At 44.4% G+C, this 18,933-nt stretch overlaps 1 long non-coding RNA gene across 2 annotated transcripts in view; it reads right to left on the bottom strand.

The window, feature by feature from the left end:
• Nucleotides 1–3,722: 3,722 nt before the first annotated feature.
• Nucleotides 3,723–18,933, bottom strand: part of LOC125485097 — a 79,553-nt gene continuing 64,342 nt past the window's right edge. For both annotated transcript variants that reach the window (XR_007263859.1, XR_007263858.1), the window contains one exon: nucleotides 3,723–6,774. This is a non-coding gene — a long non-coding RNA (uncharacterized LOC125485097). The remainder of the gene's footprint in view (nucleotides 6,775–18,933) is intronic.

The following is an 18,933-nucleotide window of genomic DNA, read 5'->3' as shown; positions in this document are numbered from 1 at the left end:
ACAATGACGTGAGACAAAGGCATGTAGTCAGGGTAACAGCCCACTCCATAGCTCACTGTCTAGACCTGGTAGTGGTCACCTTGGCCAGGCCAAGGAGCAGACCTATAAGGATGTTCTTACTGAAGGATCTGCCCACACTGAGTGCCCAAAGGTCAGGAGAGGGCCAGTTAAAATGGAACCAAAAAATTTACAGCAGCCCCTTTCGAAAACAAAACAGAGCCTAGATCTGTAGCAATTACCACTGCTGCCTCATAGCACCAGGGACCTGGGTTCAATTCCAGCTTTGAGCAACTGTCTGTGTGGAGTTTGCATGTTCTCCCCGTGTCTGTGTGGGTTTCCTCTGGATGCTCCGGTTTTCTCCCACAGTTCAACAGTTCCCACAGTGCAGGTTACGTGGGTTGGCCATGCTAAATTGTCTCATAGTGTCCAAGAATTTTCAGGCTCTGTGGATTAAAAAAAGGTTATGGGGATAGGGTGAGAGGGGCTGGGTCGGGGTGAAATGCTCTTCAGAGGTTCAGTGCAGACTCGATGGGCCGAATAATGTCTTTTCACACTGTAGGGATTCTATGATATAAATATGGCACTTGAACTCATCAAAGCCTGGAAGCCTATGGAATCCCTCCAGCCAAGGACCTTGTTGCTAAGGAAAAAGACATTCCCACAGAGAGCTCTCAACTGGGAGCCCCAGCACCACTGGTCAGCAAGTTAGAATGTCTGGGTGTGTCCAGGCCGAGGACAAAGGGAAGGAAATCCAAGCTGTGCAGCAACAACTTGTATGGTAAACAGGTCCCTGCCGACTGAAAAGCCGTGGAGGGAATTTCCTTGAGACAGTACAAACTGTGCAGCACAGGTCCTTGAGAAAGGTTTTGGGACCTGAGTCCAAATTGAAATTGGGTCCAAATGGACTTGGTTCATTCAAAAGCTGACCTCTTGCTCTGATAGTGCAATTGCCCTGGGGGATGAGCATCATTGGTTTGCAGTAATGAGTGGATTTGGCCGGGTGCTGGACACTGACCAATGCCTGCCATCAGATTTCTGCAGCATCATCCAGGCCAATCTTCTGTCATCACCATTTCCCAGAGTCAGGTCACTGCAGCAGTCTGGCCCTCTCCTCTGCCATATTTGGGGGAAGGGCGGATTCCAGAGCAGCAGCTCCCTAACAGCAGAATTCACTCGTGACGAAGCAATTACTCCAGCACGAGTCATGCATGCCCCAAACCTGGATCTGATCCAGTGTTGGCAACTTCTGAAAAAGGATTATGAGGAGCGTATCTATCTATAAACAGGAGCTGCATGTTGCAATTCAGGCCATGCATCTGACAGAGGTAAAGCATCACCAGGGCACAATGTATAAGTACCACTGCATTGCCTGAAGATGGAAAAAAGTCAGCACTTGGGTGAGAAGGCACAGCAGTGGCTGACAAACCTCCCTAAGCCAGACACTCAAAGCACAGCAGCAATACAGGGAAGCCTTTTGTCCCAGAAGCAGTCTGTGAGTATCCTCTGTATTTGTGCCAAACTCCAGGGGAGGGATCAAACCAGTCCCACTACATCAATAGCTACTCCCCACCACCTGCACCACCCCCTCCCCCCGCCCCCAACCCCAACTCCATCTCCAACACCTGGAGGAAAGCACATGCAATTGTCCTGTCCAGCAGCCTGGTGAGAACTGACCTTCACCTCCGGTTTCAGCAAGACAAGGTAGTCTCCCAAGTAGAGGAGATGGATGATATTTTAGGAAAAGAAGCAGAGCTCCTCTGGCAGGGAGACCATCTGTCACTGACTCAGAATTCAGAACATTTTCCCAAGTAGATCCTGGCAAAAGACACTGCAGAGCATAGCTCTTGGCCCTCCCATATCCTCCTCAGGTCCATCAAGTCCACTGAGTTTGTGAATGAGGAGCATATCATCAGCACAACTTGAAGGACTATCTCCATACCCAGCCCATCAATACCAATTCCAATAATGGCTCTGTGCAAACTGAATATGATTGGCCAGAGAACGAGCCACCCTGACATACTCCTGTCCCTAAAACGAAGAGGTGTTGTCAAGACATTAAACTTAATGAAATATTCTTCAGTCATGTACAAAAGTCAACCAGACAAATTGCATCCAAAACTTGGCTGCTTACAAAGACCCAAGTAATTATTAGTCTTCCACCTCATTGAATGTCTTCCCCTGCTCAAGGGCTGGAAGGCGGCCAACAACCAGACCCCTGGGAAAAGTTGGATCAGGTCCAAAATCAGATGAGTGTCTTAATTGGTCTAGCTGGGAGGGTGCAGGTATGGTCAGGGTGAACCATGCAGTCTACCACAGTGCCAAGGCAGAACGGCATTGCCTTGGCAAAGCGTTTGTAATTTGTGTTGACGAGGGAGACCAGCCATCAGGTTTTAAAGAAGGGAGTGATCATCCCTCTCTGGCAGCAGTGACATAACCGCTCTGTACTGTGAATAGGCATGTCTCCGGTTATTAAACATCCCTCCAGGACCTGTACATAGTTGTTCCCTGGAATGCCCTGTGGTACTCCACCCTTAGCCCATCTATCCCTGGGAATTTGCTGGTGGAGGATTTGTTGAGTGCAACAGTCAGCTCCTCTTGACTAACTGAAGCGCCTAGATACTGGGGTTTTCTGGGCCAAACTATAGCAGGTCTTCCCACAACAGATACTCTGTGAGTATCCTCACTGAACAGAACCAGAGAGAACAGAGGAGAGTAATAAGCTTGAGTCTGAGTGCTGATGCTCTCTGAATACAAGACAAAGGATCTGTCATTGGCCAGTAAAGTAAGGTGCAGCTGACAGACCACATGACTTTATTCCAGCAGGTTCAAGAAAAGGGAAATACAGTCTACAGGTTCTGTCCACATCAGACTGTGGTCCAAACATGATACATCCTGAATAGGAGCTACCAGAAGACAGGAATTGTGTATCTGCAAAATGGAAAGGCAGTTGATACTGGATGCTGATTGCAGACCTCACTAAAGTGGAGTCAGGATGGAGTTGTTGCCACACAGGGTTTAATCAAATCCCTAAACTTCCCCACTGATGCTGGGAAGAGCTCAGTACCGGCATCATCTTTGACTCGGGAATGCAGTTAAAATCACCAACAGGGAAGATGCACTCACCCTCGGGGGTGGTGCTGAGAAGACCCAGCCTGAGCAGTGGACATATTCACCAAATTTAATAGCACAAACCCGTAGTGAACAGGGAAATGGAACAAACAATTTGACACAGGTTCCTTGACACCTAGGATCTGCAGCCGAAAATATGGGGCCAAAAGACAGCCACCCTACCAAATTTGAAGCAGATTCATGTAGACCCCTTTTTGCCACTCCAGGAGCAACATAGCTTTAGTTTCTGGAATGTTATCGGTTTCCTGCAGTAAGCAAACTGCATACTTCCTTTTCTTAAGGAATGAGAAGTTCCTAAACCTGTGCTTTGTTTCTCTGCGGCTGCTCATATTGAAGCTAGCTCTGGTAATCTTCAGGTTGACAGTCAAGTAACATCATCACCACTGTATGTGCACAGGAAGCTGAGGTATTAAGAAGCTTTCAACCCCCTCAGTAGCCCAATGAAACACATCTTGAAACAATGCTTCCCATTCTGGTCCAATGCTGAGTTGCTGTCACTACCACCGATACTTATTTATATGTCTAAAGGCCTTTGTAATTATCACTGGGAGATGATGGAGAAATATACAATTGTAACAAGAAAAGGCTTTTGTCTTACATAACAAGGTATACTTTATTGCACAGTCGCAACAGGTACAATTAAGATCAATCAGTTAGGAATAATGTTTTACAATGTATGCCATGCCTGTCTCCACTTGACTTTGTACAAAATCAACTCTTACTCCACCCAAAGATTGTGTGACATCATCAGGTTGGATAGAGCTAATACAATTTCAACATTAATTCTTCCAGAACCATTGCCCTGTACAACAAGCATCATATGTGGATATTCTGCTCCAGTGTGTTGCAGATTTTTTTTGGTGAGGTCATGACCATAAGAAGTATGGGTCAGAAGTAGGCAAATATGCAGATTGTGATGGCCAAGCAATTTTCCAAGGTTTCCATTAAGGACTCTCTAGTTTGACTGATATCTCTTAAACGTGTACATCTGAACACGTCTTCAGCAACAGGAAACAGATTCTCACCACTGCTTTTAAAAGAGAACATCAACTACTCTTGGATTAATTGCTGATTAATATCCATTGGTTCAGTGTGTGTTTGTAAATGTACTGGCTGGTCTTCAGAGTTGGGTTAAGTTGACAATGTCAAAGGAGTGGTGATAAACATGAAGAGGTCTCGATTCTAACTGCAAGGCTTCTCATTAAACCACTTGCTCCTAGACATGGGTGCTAAGTTAGCAGCTTCTTTATGCTGTCAAACTCAGAAGTCACAAAACACTAAGTTATAGCCCAACAGGTTTATCTGAAATCACAAGCTTTTGGAGCACTGTTCCTTTGTCAGGTGTTGGGCTTTTAACCTTCGTCCACCCAAGTCCAACACCGGCATCTCCACATCTTTATGCTGCAGTATCAGAGGAGGATTGAGCAGAGGCAGCACAGATCTGCTCAAACAGATGGAAGCAGAAGCTGGAGAAGAGATCTCTGCAACAGACCTTATCATTGGAGTGCAGTACTATGGAGTATCGTATCTGGAGTATTGAGCAGTTTTGGTTATTTTATTTATGGAAGAATGTATTTGCATTGAAGGCAGTTCAGAGAAGGATTACTGGATGATTTTCAGAGATGAAAGGCTTGTTTTGTGAGGAGAGATTGAGCAGTTTAGACCTATACTATATAGTTTATAAGAATGAGAAGAGATCTAATTGAGGAATATAAGTTGCCAGAGGGGATTGATAAAGTAGACGTGGCCCGTTCTGGGGCAATCTAGAATAAGAGATGATAGTTTTAGGGTAAGGGGTGGCAGATTTAAAACAGAGGGCCATGAATCCATGGAATTCACTACCCCAGAGTGCAGCAGACACCAGATACTGAATAAATTTAAGGAGGAGATAGACAATTATTTAGTTAGTAATGAGTTAAAGGATTATGGGGAGCAGGAAGTCAAGTGGAGTTGAGGTTGAGATAAAATATGCAATGATTGTATTTACATAGCAGCACTGGCTCTTGTTCAATGTTCTTTTGTCTCCTTTTACACCTTTCCCTATTGTTTGCAAAGCAACTGTGGAGGCAGGGCATTCAATGAGTTTCAGTAAAAAGGTCATAAAAGTGGGGCAATTTCTTCCTCAGTTCTTTGTTGTAAAACAGTCCCTTTTCCCATTTCACTCCATAATTGACAATAAATATAATAAGATGTGGTCTTTACAATGACAAACTATTGGACAGCTTTGAAAGTAGACCACTTTAAGCATTGATATCAACAGCATTGATATCAGAAGTCTAAGCATGCTTTGCGACAGGCTAAATTTGCATGATTTTAGTCTGAGGTTTCCTGCAAAACTCAGATATCTGGTCTTTCTGTTCATGCCACAATCGGAGTTTTGAGACTTTGGTCACAGGTGCTACATAATGGCTGGATCCATAAGCATTCTCATCAACTTGGTCATCACTTCGATACTGGAAAGGATGGACTGCAAGCTCTGCATAAACCTCTGTTCCAAATGGAGTCAGACTTGGCTATACTCCTGGACAGTGACAGTAAGTCTTTCGGCAAGTTTGTCAGTCCACTCAGCATTTCGTTCCGCATGCATGGCCTTTTCCAAACACTGCCTCTTTGAAACCTCTACAACTGAAATAACCTCCAAGGAGATGGCAACTGTGTTACCCTTTCCCTTTGTCCTTGTGGTGGGCTATATCTATCTGGTGATCTGGTGACTATGTGCAGATCCCACCTGTGTACTACCTTCTGAAGCCTATTTGGTGGCAATATCTGAACTGGTGGCTGCTGCAAGTGTGGGATTGAGTGTTGCGGTCTTTTCATACTCAGTATCTCACTCCTTTGGACGTCGTGCTCCTAGACCAATGCTTGACCAGGTGGCAGTGCTTGTGGATCTGAAAAACCAAAGCATGAGGTTTGTGTTGCAATGCGGGGTAAAGCAAGAGGTGCATGTTAAACCATCTGTAGCTTGTAAATCAGAATAGATTACGGGAAGCTGGGGACAGGAGATGAGAAGACGGATTAGTTGCTCAGTCATTGCCGAATCTAATGGTGGCTAGCATGTTCTCCATCAAGGCAAGGAAATGTAACCTTGCCTGTCCCCTAATGATTGGGTACTACTGCCTTGAATTATGTTCCACCACATCCTGCAAGCGAGAGGCAAGTGTCAGTGAAGTGAGAGTGTTACAATATTTTTGGGTGATGTGGTTATTAAAGCTGAAAAGCTGTGAAAACTGTGAGTTATGGCTGTGAGGCGAGGAGCACTGTTGAGCATGTGAAGGTGAGATGAGGCACTGAATATTAGGTGTCAGTTTTGCTTAATAAATATTGTTACTTGGTGAGTAATGAAGGTGCAGTGCATCAAACAATGTGTGAAGCCGCTAGTCCGATGGGTGAGTTATTGCATTTGATGTATTACTGACCATGACCACTTATATGTGATCATTAAACTTTATGAAGCTCTGTTCCAGGTCCTTGAGTCTTGATTCCTGGATTAACTGCCATGGTTGTTTGATCCCGCCATATTCCAATTGATTGTTTGGACTGCATCCAGGCCACCTGAGTTAGATCTCCTCCTCGTCAGCTCATCCACTCTATCAGACACACTTCCACAACCGATCCAGCATCTGCTCCACTCTGATTGGCCTCCACCTGTAAGAAGTGCAGATAAGCTTGTAGTCCAGCTGGCCTCACACAAACATGAACCCTTTTCTGAGGCACACAGCCACTCAACAGTACATTTCACACTTCCTGTCCTAAGCAATCACTAAACGAACAGGGAACATCATGTGGAATATTACCTTGATCAGAAGCAATGGATGCAGATTAATCGCAATACTGTGATCCCTGCACCCATTCTCAGGACTATCCAATTTAGCTCCCAGGGTGTCAAAATAAAGTTTCACTTTATTCTTATTTCTGATAAAAATTGAGATGTAGGAATGTTTGTAATATCAATTTTACATAATTGTCAGCAGTCATCAAAATATACTATTTCCTCAAATGCCATATTAATTTGGTTTGCTCTACCAGATTTTTATTATGTGGCTTTTAAATTTTCATGTGCAAGACGTAATTTAGATCTGTCCTCCTCCACAAAATATATATTTTAAATGTTGGTTGCTTACTATCCATATTAAATTCTGTTTTTTTGTTCCAGTAAAATACTTCCTTCATCTAGTCCAGTAATCAACATATCTATTTTGGGAGTCCTAAGATTTCCTGTCTAGCAGTGAATAATGATCCTCCAATCATCCCAAAAGTCTATTTTTACATTTCCCACAAAAGCATTCAAAGCTCCAGTCAAAAATTACCTCAAGATATCTCTGTTGAAACCATTAGACTATCACGTAAGAAAGTGTTTCCAAAGCTGTTTTCAGGCTAAGTAGCAATATTGATGATTTTGGACATGCAGTGGCCATTATTAAAACTAATCTATTTCCTCAAGGAGTTTGTATAATGAGGTTTATAGCTATCATATTCCAGGCCTCATCTTTACACCTATTATCCAACTGGACTTGAGACCCTTTCCTCAAGGGAAAAGTGTCATTCCTCGCTTAATCAAATACATTGAAGATATGACACAGGTACAGGCCCTTTGGACAAGTCTACCCAGATGATAAGAACATAAGAACATAAGAACTAGGAGCAGGAGTAGGCCATCTGGCCCCTCGAGCCTGTCCCGCCATTTAATAAGATCATGGCTGATCTTTTTGAGACTCAGCTCCACTTACCCGCCCACTCACTATAACCCTTAATTCCTTTACTGTTCAAAAATTTATCTAGCCTTGCCTTAAAAACATTCAGCAAGGTAGCTTCAACCGCTTCACTGGGCAGGGAATTCCACAGATTCACAACCCTTTGGGTGAAGAAGTTCCTCCTGACATCAGTCCTACATCTGCTTCCCTTTATTTTGAGGCGATACCCTCTAGGTTGCTAGCGGAAACAACCTCCCTGCCTCCACCTTATCTATTCCCTTCATAAACTTATATGTTTCTATGAGATCTCCCTCATTCTTCTGAATTCCAATGAGTATAATCCCAGTCTACTCAGTCTCTCCTCAATCCAACCCTCTCAACTCTGGAATCAACCGAGTGAATCTCCTCTGCACCCCCTCCAGTGCTAGTATATCTCTTGTCAAGTAAGGAGACCAAAACTGCACATAGTACTCCAGGTGTGGCCTCACTAGGACCCTATACAGCTGCAGCATAGCCTCCCTGTTTTTAAACTGCATCCCTCTAGCAATGGCAGACAAAATTCCATTTGCCTTTTTAATTACCTGCTGCACCTGCAATCCTACTTTTAGCGATTCATGCACAAGGACATTCAAGTCCCGCTGCACAGCAGCGTGCTGCAATTTTTTACCATTTAAAACATAGTCCATTTTGCTGTTATTCCTACCAAAATGGCTGACCACACACTTATTAACATTGTACTCCATCTGCCAGACCGTTGCCCACTCACTTAGACTATCTACATCCCTCTGCAGACTTTCAGTGTCTTCTGCACACTTTGCTCTACCACTTACCTTAGTGTCATCTGCAAATTTTGACACACCACACTGAGTCCCCAACTCCAAATCATCTATGTAAATTGTAAACGATTGCGGTCCCAACACTGATCCCTGAGGCACACCACTAGCCACTGACCACCAACCAGAAAAACACACATTTACCCGTACTCTTTGCTTTCTACTGTCAACCAATCCTTTATCCATGCCAATACATTACCTGTAATACCGTGCAACTTTATCTTATGTAGCAGCCTTTGGGATGGCACCTTGACAAATGCCTTCTGGAAATCCAGATACACAACATCCACAGGTTCCCCATTGTCCACCATGCAAGTAATGTCCTCAAAGAATTCCACCGAATTAGTTAAACATGACCTACTCTTCATGAACCCATGCTGGGTGTTCCCAATGGGACAATTTATATCCAGATGTCTTGCTATTTCTTCCTTAATGATAGATTCAAGCATTTTCCCCACTACCGAAGTTAAGCTAACTGGCCTATAGTTACCTGCTTTTTGTCTACTTCCTTTTTTAAACAGTGGCGTCACATTGGCTGTTTTCCAATCTGTGGGAACCACCCCAGAGTCCAGTGAATTTTGGTAAATAATTACTAGTGCATTTGCTATTTCCCCCATCACCTCCTTTAGTACCCTGGGATGCATTTCATCAGGGCCAGGAGACTTGTCTACCTTTAGCCCCATTAGCTTGCCCAGCACTGCCTCCTTAGTGATAATGATAGTTTCTAGGTCCTCACCTGCTATAACCTTCTTGCCATTAGTTTTCGGCATATTATTTGTGTCTTCCACAGTGAAGATTGACACGAAATAACTGTTTAATGTCTCGGCTATTTCCTCATTCCCAGTTATTAAATTGGCCTTCTCGTCCTCTAAAGGACCGATGTTTACCTTCGCCACTCTTTTATGATTTACATATTTATAGGAACTTTTGCTGCCTGTTTTTATATTCCGAGCTAGTTTACTCTCATAAATCTATCTTACCTTTCTTTATAACTTTTTTTGTGGCTTTCTGTTGGCCTTTAAAGATTTCCCAGTCTACTAGTTTCCCACTACTCTTTGCTTTTTTGTATGTGCTTTTTTTTTCAATCTGATACTTTCCTTTATTTCCTTAGACATCCGTGGCTGGCTCTCTCTTTTCCTACAGTTCTTCCTTATCACTGGAATATATTTCTACTGAGCACTGTGAACAATCGTTTTGAAAGTCCTCCGCTGTTCCTCAATTGACCCACCATAAAGTTTTTGCTCCCATTCTACCTGAGCTAACTCCTTCCTCATTCCTTCATAGTCTCCTTTGTTTAAGCACAGGACATAGGTACTGTTTTTAACCTTCTCACACTCCATCTGTATTTTAAATTTGACCATACTGTAATCGCTCCTTCCGAGAGGATCCCTAACTGTGAGATCATTAATTATTCCTGTCTCATTACACAGGACTCGATCTAGGATAGCTTGCTCCCCCATAGGTTCCATTACATATTGTTCAAGGAAATTATCACGGATGCATTCTATGAACCCCTCCTCAAGGCTGCCATGACCGACCTGGTTTGACCAATCGGTATGTAGATTAAAATCCCCCATGATAATTGCTGTACCATTTTTACATGCTTTAGCTATTTCTATGTTTATTGCCCGCCCCACCACAATGTCATTATTTGGTGGACTATAGACCACACCTATCAGTGACTTCTTCTCCCTGCTATTCCTAATTTCCACCCAAATGGATTCAACGTTTTGTTCAGTAGAACCTATATCATCTCTCACTACCGCCCTGATATCATCCTTAAAAATCCAAGCAACACCACCTCCCTTACCTTCCTGTCTGTCCTTCCGAACAGTTTGATACCCCTGGATATTTAACTCCCAGTCATGACCATCCTGTAACCATGTCTCTGTAGTGGCCACTAAATCATACCTATTTGCCATGATTTGCACCGTCAACTTATCCACCTTGTTTCGAATGCTCCGAGCATTCAGATAAAGTGCCCTTACGCCAGTTTTTGCACCTTCTTTTTGGGTCCTATTACCTCCATTACTAACAACTCTTGAGTTCTCCTTCCCTTTAAATTTTTTCCTAACTTTCAGTGGAGTTGAAGCTTCCTCGTCACCTGCTAACCTGCTGCTTTGCCTTACATTAATTGTTATTCTCCCTCTACACTCACTTCTCCCTTATAATGGCCCACAAATTCCATTTTGCCTTTCTGTCCCCTTTGTCCTTATCCATTTATTTAGTTTCTTCTTCAATGCAGGATTTGAAGGAAGAAAGAATTTGTAGAAAGAATTTTCCCTTGGCGATGCTTCCAGCTGAATTAAAAATAGTCTGCCACTATTTTAAAAATTAAATCAAATAAGATACAAAAGAACTAAGATTATATAATATTAGAAGACTGAACAGGCTCAGGTTCTTTTTATTCAGAAAAGGACACTGGTAGAGGTGTTTAAATTATGAAGTGGATTAAGAGAACAGTTATGGAGAAGATGGGGAATCCCAAAATTAGGGCCATAAATCCTTTATTTTGTGGATCTGAAACCATCAAGGCAATGGCAAATGATATACTTAATCCATAAATCATTTCCACTGATTCCCATCTTAATATTCAATTGCACTCATTTTCAATGCATTGGTTTACCCACTGAATCATCATGTTGATATAAAATCATTCTGATGTCTTTAGGAAACATATTTCCACTAATCATAATTAAAACCTTTGTCCTGAAATGTTTATTTCAACTACATAATAACTAGTCACAGAAAAATCCTCAGCACAATTATTGCATTTACAGCAAATTCCCTTCTGCTGGATAGCTTTGCCTCTATAGACATGTAAGTTTTCTTGTTCACAAAGAAAATTTTGTACAAACTCAGCAGGTCCAGAGCATCTGTGAAATAAGAAACAGAGTCAATGTTTCAAGTCGGATATGACTTTTTCAGAATTGAAGAGGCTGGAGAATGATGTTTTTTAAATACTTTGACAGAGGCAGAGGTTGGGGGGAGTGGACAAGAGGAACAGATGATGTGGAAGCCCAGTGCAAAAGACAAAGGGATCGCCAACTGAGGTGAAAAAGAAATAGAAATGTAAAATAGGCATAAATAAAAATTTGGGTGAAAATGTGTCCTCTCAGATAAGAGGAAAGTAAAGAAGACAAGCCCATGACAGGGGTGTGGAAGAGAGTAGACTGTAAGAAAACGGAGGACAAACATGAGGTCAGACTTTATTATTTTATGGAATTCAATATTGAATCCTAGAGACTGTAAAGTGTTTCAGCAGAAAATTAGATATTCGTCCAGCTTGCATTGTTTTTCTTTGGAACATTGCTGCAGGCCCAGGACGGGAAATATTAGTATGAGAGTAAGATTAAGGTCATTGGGTCATTCCTACGGATAGAGTAGAGGTGTTCTACAAAACAGTTACCTGGTCTGCGTTTGATCTTGTTGATGTTAAAGGAGACTGCATATTGTCAGCAGTGAATGCAATGAACTAGGTTGAATAAAGTGAAACTCTGGTGCACCAGGAAGGTGTGATTGGCGTCTTGGACGTGCTAAGGTGCCATGGAGAAGACAGGAAGCCATAGGATCGTTGGAGGATTGAGTGATATCATGGAGGGAATTGGTTCCTGTGGAATACTGAGAGTGGAGGGGAGGGCAAAATAGTGGTGGCATCCTGCTACTATCGAAAAACAGGGGTCATCCATCAAATGTCGTTCCACGCGCTCTATATCCATTATTTCTCAGAACTGTTCAGGTACTGGGAAAATCCACAAGTAATCCATGGTGACTCATACCTTTTTGAACCAAAAACAAGTACTCTGTTGTTCACTTAATGTATCTAACAATCTTGTTACTCCCACTTATAGAGCAGACGTCTGGTTTACAGGACAGGGTCTCCTAGTCTTCAGACAATCAGGACGGTTGCAATGTTACTTTTTAAGTAGTCTATTTATAAAAAAATGTATATAATCTACAGATACCCTTGAAGCAAATCATTTGCTGTCGCTCCACCTTGCTCTAAATTATCATTACTACTCAACAAGCTTTAATTTTGTGCAATAATAGCAAACATGAAAGTAACCTCTTCTATACTGTTTCCCTTTTAGAGATAGACATTAAATTGCTTATCACTTCACTGCACCCAGTTGTATACAATTACATTTCATTCAACTGTGTTGTACTTAATTAGCAAACCAGGTGGTTTAAATCCCAGAATAGAAATGTTTTGCAAAGTGTTTTTTAACAAAAACATAATGAATCAATGCAGTCTAATCCAAAAGCAGCAAAAGAATATGTAGCCTGCCAATTGTGAAATATTACTGAGCTATAGCGATGTTTAGCTGAAAATAAGATACTTAGCATGTTATTATGCTATTCACCACATCAATTAGACATTCTCATCTTCTGCTTTGCTCTCTAGCTCCCCTCATGGTATCAGTAAGTAACTGATTTGCTGCTCTGCAGATCTCTGACTTACATTATAGAAGAGAAAAAATATTTGAATTTGTTCTAATTTGTGCATCATGATTCTCATGGTCATATTATTTCCAATCATCCTCTTGATGCAGAAAACATTCAAATTTTGTGTTCCCTACTAATTTAAATGATAGCAGCTGACAGCCAGCATCTAAAAGTGCCACATGTTGTCTAGAAATAACATGAACTGTATTTCGTTTTCAGTAATGTCCAATCTAAACTGTTCTGGAATGTGAAAATCATAATGCTTGAAGCATATTGATGAAAAATATGTAATCTGAACTTCATGGTTGCTAAAAATGAAGCAACATGCTCCAAAGTTCTCTGTCCACTATAAACCCACTGACTCCCACAGATACCTGGAATATACATTCTCACGCTGTCAGTTCTGAGGAAGGGTCACCAGATCCAAAACATTAACTCTGAATTTTTCTTCATAGATGCTGCCAGACCTGCTGAGCTTTTCCAGCAACTTCTGTTTTTTGTTCCAAAGTTCTCTCAGCTGGACAGATGGAGAGAGGTCTTCTTTCCACAGAGGGCCCCAATGGCCTGCGAGGCTGACACTCAGAAAGCAATGGCAAGCAGACAGTCAACAGTGTTAATGCAAACTGTGAAGCTTGGGAACCTTAAAAAAAACCTTAATGACCTCAGATAAATGGTCAAGTCAGTGAAAGAGGTTTCAAATACTATATCCGTACAAGTGAACTATTAAATTGTGCCCCTTCCTTTCCTCCTCCTTCTTGATTTCTCCTCCTTCTTCTCCTTTTATCCTCTTCCTTATCTGGTTGTCATATAGCTGATGCCAAAGGCTGTGCCGTCATGATGGTGAGATTGTGCATAACACATACATGAAGGTTTGCATGGACAGTGCTGAGCATAGCAGGCCTCCTGCAGAATGGTCCAGGCAATGGCAGCTTTGTCCCAGTACGTCAATGGTCTGCTCCATCACACATTATGTGACAGCACAGCTTTCTCAGTACTTAAGCTTGAACACTGAAGTCACAATCAATCTTGTTAAAAGATAATCGTAGTCACCCAGTTGTCAGCCTATCATTTAAAGTGGTGGCTCAAATGCAGTGGGCTGAAGTGTTGCTAGGATACCAGGCATTGACAAAACAATGTGTGGGCTATCAATGGAGAAGCCTGCAGTCTTTGTTACTTTACTTCTCTCTGGTAAGAGGGAATGAATGGTATTCAGCTCTCTTGGAATACAGAGTTTCAATTACCCCTCTTATGGAACTATGAATGATAATCTAGGGGATCACCTATTCATGTATGCACCTTAAGCATTACCTATTCAAGCCTGGAAGGATACCAACTTGTAACAGTTAATGGCCTTGTAGACACTGGAGATGTTATTTGCAGCCTGCTTTTGTGCCAATTTTGTTGTGCAGGTCACAACAGATGAGAGATTTCAGTCTTTACAATTGCATAGAAATCTGACACATTGACCAGAGATTTGTCGATGTGTCAGGAGTCCAGATGATGGGACTGAAAGTCAGGGCAACCCTGTTTCTCTAATTAGTGGGACCCTTGATTTTGTGACAGTGTGGCAACTAATTAGTTGTCTACAGGTTTCCCGTCACTTTAAATGATAGGCACCTGCAGCCAAGAGGCACCTAACAATTGGAGCACTGTTAGTTCAGCATTCTCAGCAGAGCCGCTATTGAGTTTAGCTGAAAGAATGCTATGGAACCCAGCCTTTATTCCAGTATAGGGTCTGGGAGTCTAAGGCCAGGCATACAGATACCAGCACGGGGACGCGCTGGCGAGAATACTGATTGTCACAGGGTGGCTAATAACTTCAAGGTCACAGAGAGCCTGATAAGGAGGGCCCCTGAGCCTAAAAGAAGGCTGATATGATTCACCTTGCACTCTGCCCAATCTTTGTATGGTCCATTTGCGTCAGGTAAAATGTCAGCATGATGGGAAGAAGCTTGTAATTGGCCATTTCATTAATTTCTGAGCAGGAGGGCCATCCACCACCTCCCCTACAAATTGTAAAATGACATGGTGGCAGTAAGATAATGGACATTCCTCCTCAAGCCTTCCCTTACCATTTTATGGGATCCCTGCCCTGCATCCAATCCCTTGAGTCCAAGTAAAATGCAGCCTATTGGATTGCAAGATGGTGGCAGAATAAGACGTTCCTGCTGGAGCTCATCTGCTCTGCATGTTCTTTTTTCTTTCCTTATCTTTTCTTCTCTGTTTTTTTTTTCCTCTCTCTCTTTCTCTCTCCTTAGCCCTGCAGGCAAATCCCAGACCAGCATGCGGGCAGTGAGCCCCGGAGCAGCGCACGGGCAGCGAGCCCCAGAGCGGCGCACGGGCAGCGAGCCCCAGAGCGGCGCACGGGCAGCAAGCCCCAGAGCAGTGCACGGGCAGCGAGCCCCAGAGCAGTGAGAGAGGAGTGAGTCCTGGGGCAGCGCGCGAGCAGTGAGCTCCAGAGCAGCGCGTGGGCAGTGAGCCTGGGAGAAACGTGCGGGCAGCGAGCCCCGGAGCGGCATGTGGACAGTGAGCCACAGAGTAGCGCACAGGCAGTGAGCCCCAGAGCAACGTGCGGGCAGTGAGCCCCAGAGTAGCGCGCGGGCAGTGAGCCCCAGAGTAGCGCACGGGCAGTGAGCCCCGGAGTAGTGCGTGGACAGTGAGTCCCAGAGTAGCGTGCAGCAGTGAGCCCTGGAGTAGCGTGTGGGCAGTGGGCCCCGGAGGAGTGCACAGGCAGTGAGCCTCGGAGCTGCGCATGAGCAGTGAGCCCTGGAGCAGCATGCGGGCAGTGAGGCCCGGAGCAGCGCTCGGGCAGTGAGCCCTGGAGCATCGCTCGGGCAGTGAGTCCTGGAGCAGGATGCGGGCAGTGAGCCCCAGAGCAGTGAGAGAGGAGTGAGTCCTGGAGCAGCATGCGGGCAGTGAGCCCCAGAGTAATGCTCAGGCAGTGAGCTCCAGTGCAGCGCATGGGCAGTGAGCTCCAGAGTAGTGTGCGGGCAGTGAGCCCCAGAGCAGCGCGTGGGCAGTGAGCCCCAGAGCAGCACGCGGGCAGTGAGCCCCAGAGCAGCACGCGGGCAGTGAGCCCTGGAGCAGGGCTCGGGCAGTGAGCCCCAGAGTAGCGCGCGGCCAGTGAGCCCCGGAGCAGCACTCGGGCAGTGAGCCCCAGAGTAGCGTGTGGGCAGCGAGTCCCAGAGTAGTGTGTGGACAGTGAGTCCCAGAGCAGCGCGCAGGCAGCGAGTCCCAGAGTAGCGCGCAGGCAGCGAGTCCCAGAGTAGCGCGCGGGCAGCGAGCCCCAGAGTAGCGCACGGGCAGTGAGCCCCAGAGTAGCGTGTGGACAGCGAGTCCCAGAGCAGCGCGTGGGCAGCGAGTCCCAGAGCAGCGCGCGGGCATCGAGTCCCAGAGTAGCGCGTGGGCAGCGAGTCCCAGAGTAGCACGCGGGCAGCGAGTCCCGGAGTAGCATGTGGACGGCGAGCCCCGGAGTAGCGCGCAGGCAGTGAGCCCCAGAGTATCGTGTGGGCAGTGAGCCCTGGAGTAGCGCATGGGCAGTGAGCCCCGGAGCAGTGAGAGAGGAGTGAGTCCTAGAGCAGCGCGCAGGCAGTGAAAGAGGAGTGAGTCCTGGAGCAGTGCGCGGTGAAGCAGTCCCAGAGCAGTGCGCGGGCAGCGAGAGAGCTGTGAGTCCTGGAGCAGTGAGAGAGGAGTGAGTCCTGGAGCAGTGAGACAGGAGTGAGTCCTGGAGCAGCGTGCGGGCAGTGAGAGAGGAGTGAGTCCTGGAGCAGCACGCGGGGAAGCAGCCCCAGAGCAGTGCGTGGGCAGCGAGAGAGCTGTGAGTCCTGGAGCAGTGAGAGAGGAGTGAGTCCTGGAGCAGCGCGCAGTGAAGCAGCCCCAGAGCAGCGCGGGTAGCAAGTGCTGGGCAGAGACCGTTCTGAGTAAGCCAGTCCTGGAACTTACCTGGAAGCAGCTGAGTGCTGGTATGGAGTGGACTGGAGGCTTAGAGTGGAGCAGGGACAGCTGTTGGATTGGGGTCTGGCATGGGTGGTCAGACCACGTGCAGAGACCCTGCACTGAGCTCCTACACTGTAATGTCAATTTGAATGTTTTTACCTGACTGTAATGTCAATCCTTTAACAATGTCTTATTTCCAACTTATATTTTAAACTCTGCAAAGTAAAGCAGTTACTTTTTATTCTTCTTTTGTATCCAAGATTTCTACCTAGATACTTGTACATAAGATGGCTTCATAAGAGGCAGACATTGCAAAAGCTTTTCACTGTACTTCTACAATGGAGTACATGTGACAATAAAGGACATTCTATTCTATTCCATTCTATTCTAATGTTCCTTGTTGGGGCTCAAGTAGGAAAAAAGCTCGCTGGACATCCAGGGTAGGATTCAGCTTCTTGTTGGAAACCTTGTCCCCTCCTTATCCTCTCCCACTATGTGCAGCCTATCCCTTCTGGGTTGCTTCTGCTGATTTTCCTTCTCCTTCTGTAATCTAAAGGAATGGATACTACTTCATTGTTGTCTTGGAGCAACTGGCTTGAACAGAAGCAATGAATTCAGAACAATGTGCTCAGCATTCTGTTATGCCACTTCTGTAGACTTCAGCAGACTTAAAGAGCTCTGGAAACCATCAAACACTAGTATAACCACAGCAAGACGCAGTCGAAATCACAGAGTCGTTGAAATGTACAGCACAGCAAAAGGCTCTTCAGCCCATCATATCTACACTGGTCAAAAACAACCAGCTAATTTTCCAATCCCATTTCCCAGCACTAGGTGCATGGCTAAAAACTTCTTACATGAGGGGTTGTGCCTATACCACCCTTACAGGAAGTGAGTTCCAGATTGCCACCACCCTCTGGGTGAAAAAGCTTTTCCTAACATCTTCTCTAAGCCTTCTGTCCCTTAAATGTATGCTCCCAGTCATTGATTCCTTCATCAAAGGGAAAAGTTTCTTCCTGTCTACCCTGTATATGACCCTCATAATTTTATACAGCTCAATCGTGTTCCCTCTCAATCTACTCTACTCAAAGGAAAATGATTGGTATCTAATTTAAAATTAATTGATGAGCTTTGTAAATAGTAAAGGATAGTAGGAATTGTTTTGGGGAAGGTGGGGAGAAAATGTCTGTCCTGCTCTTCAGTGCATATTCAATTGTGCGGGGCTAAGGGAGAGAATTAGATGGATTACTAAACTCCAAATGATAATACTGGTGTCAAATCAGCATTACATGGGGCTGATGTCACAACCTGCCTACTCTGCGCACTGCTGGCGCACTTGCCCTGTCTGGAGAATAATGTCTTCACCGAAATGGCCTCCAGAGCAACTTGCATTGTAAGTGTGGACATGCCACAGATGCCATTTTAGGGGTGAAACCGCTGTGGTAGTGTTGGAAAATTGAGCACAGAGGAGCCAAAGTTTAGGGGCACTGTTAATTAAACAATCCCACTACAGAACTAATACGAGAATTCTTCAAATTGACATTCATGAGACAGATGATTATTTTCTTTTTCGCTATGCAGATGATGTAGTAAATTTAGTCTACTTAATTACCTAATAAAATAATTAAATAGTTGACAATAATAGTTGCCATGTGAAGAAAAACACAAGACTTTGTTAATATCTTCAAACAGCTGAAATTTACCTACTCTATTTATCGGTCTCAATATTTCTCTTGAATTTTTGACAATTTACGTCACTAATGATTGAGAAAAATAATTCAGACTTACTGTCAGGTACATTTCCAAGGCCATGTGGTACTTTGTGACACTGTATAGTGCTTACGAATTGACTGGTTACATATAGTTTTGATTTTCAGAAACATACGAAGTTACAAAAA

The sequence above is a fragment of the Rhincodon typus genome, chromosome 16 (genome assembly GCF_021869965.1).
Source record: "Rhincodon typus isolate 14 chromosome 16, sRhiTyp1.1, whole genome shotgun sequence".
NCBI lineage: Eukaryota > Metazoa > Chordata > Chondrichthyes > Orectolobiformes > Rhincodontidae > Rhincodon > Rhincodon typus.
This window is presented reverse-complemented; position numbering and strand designations above follow the sequence as displayed.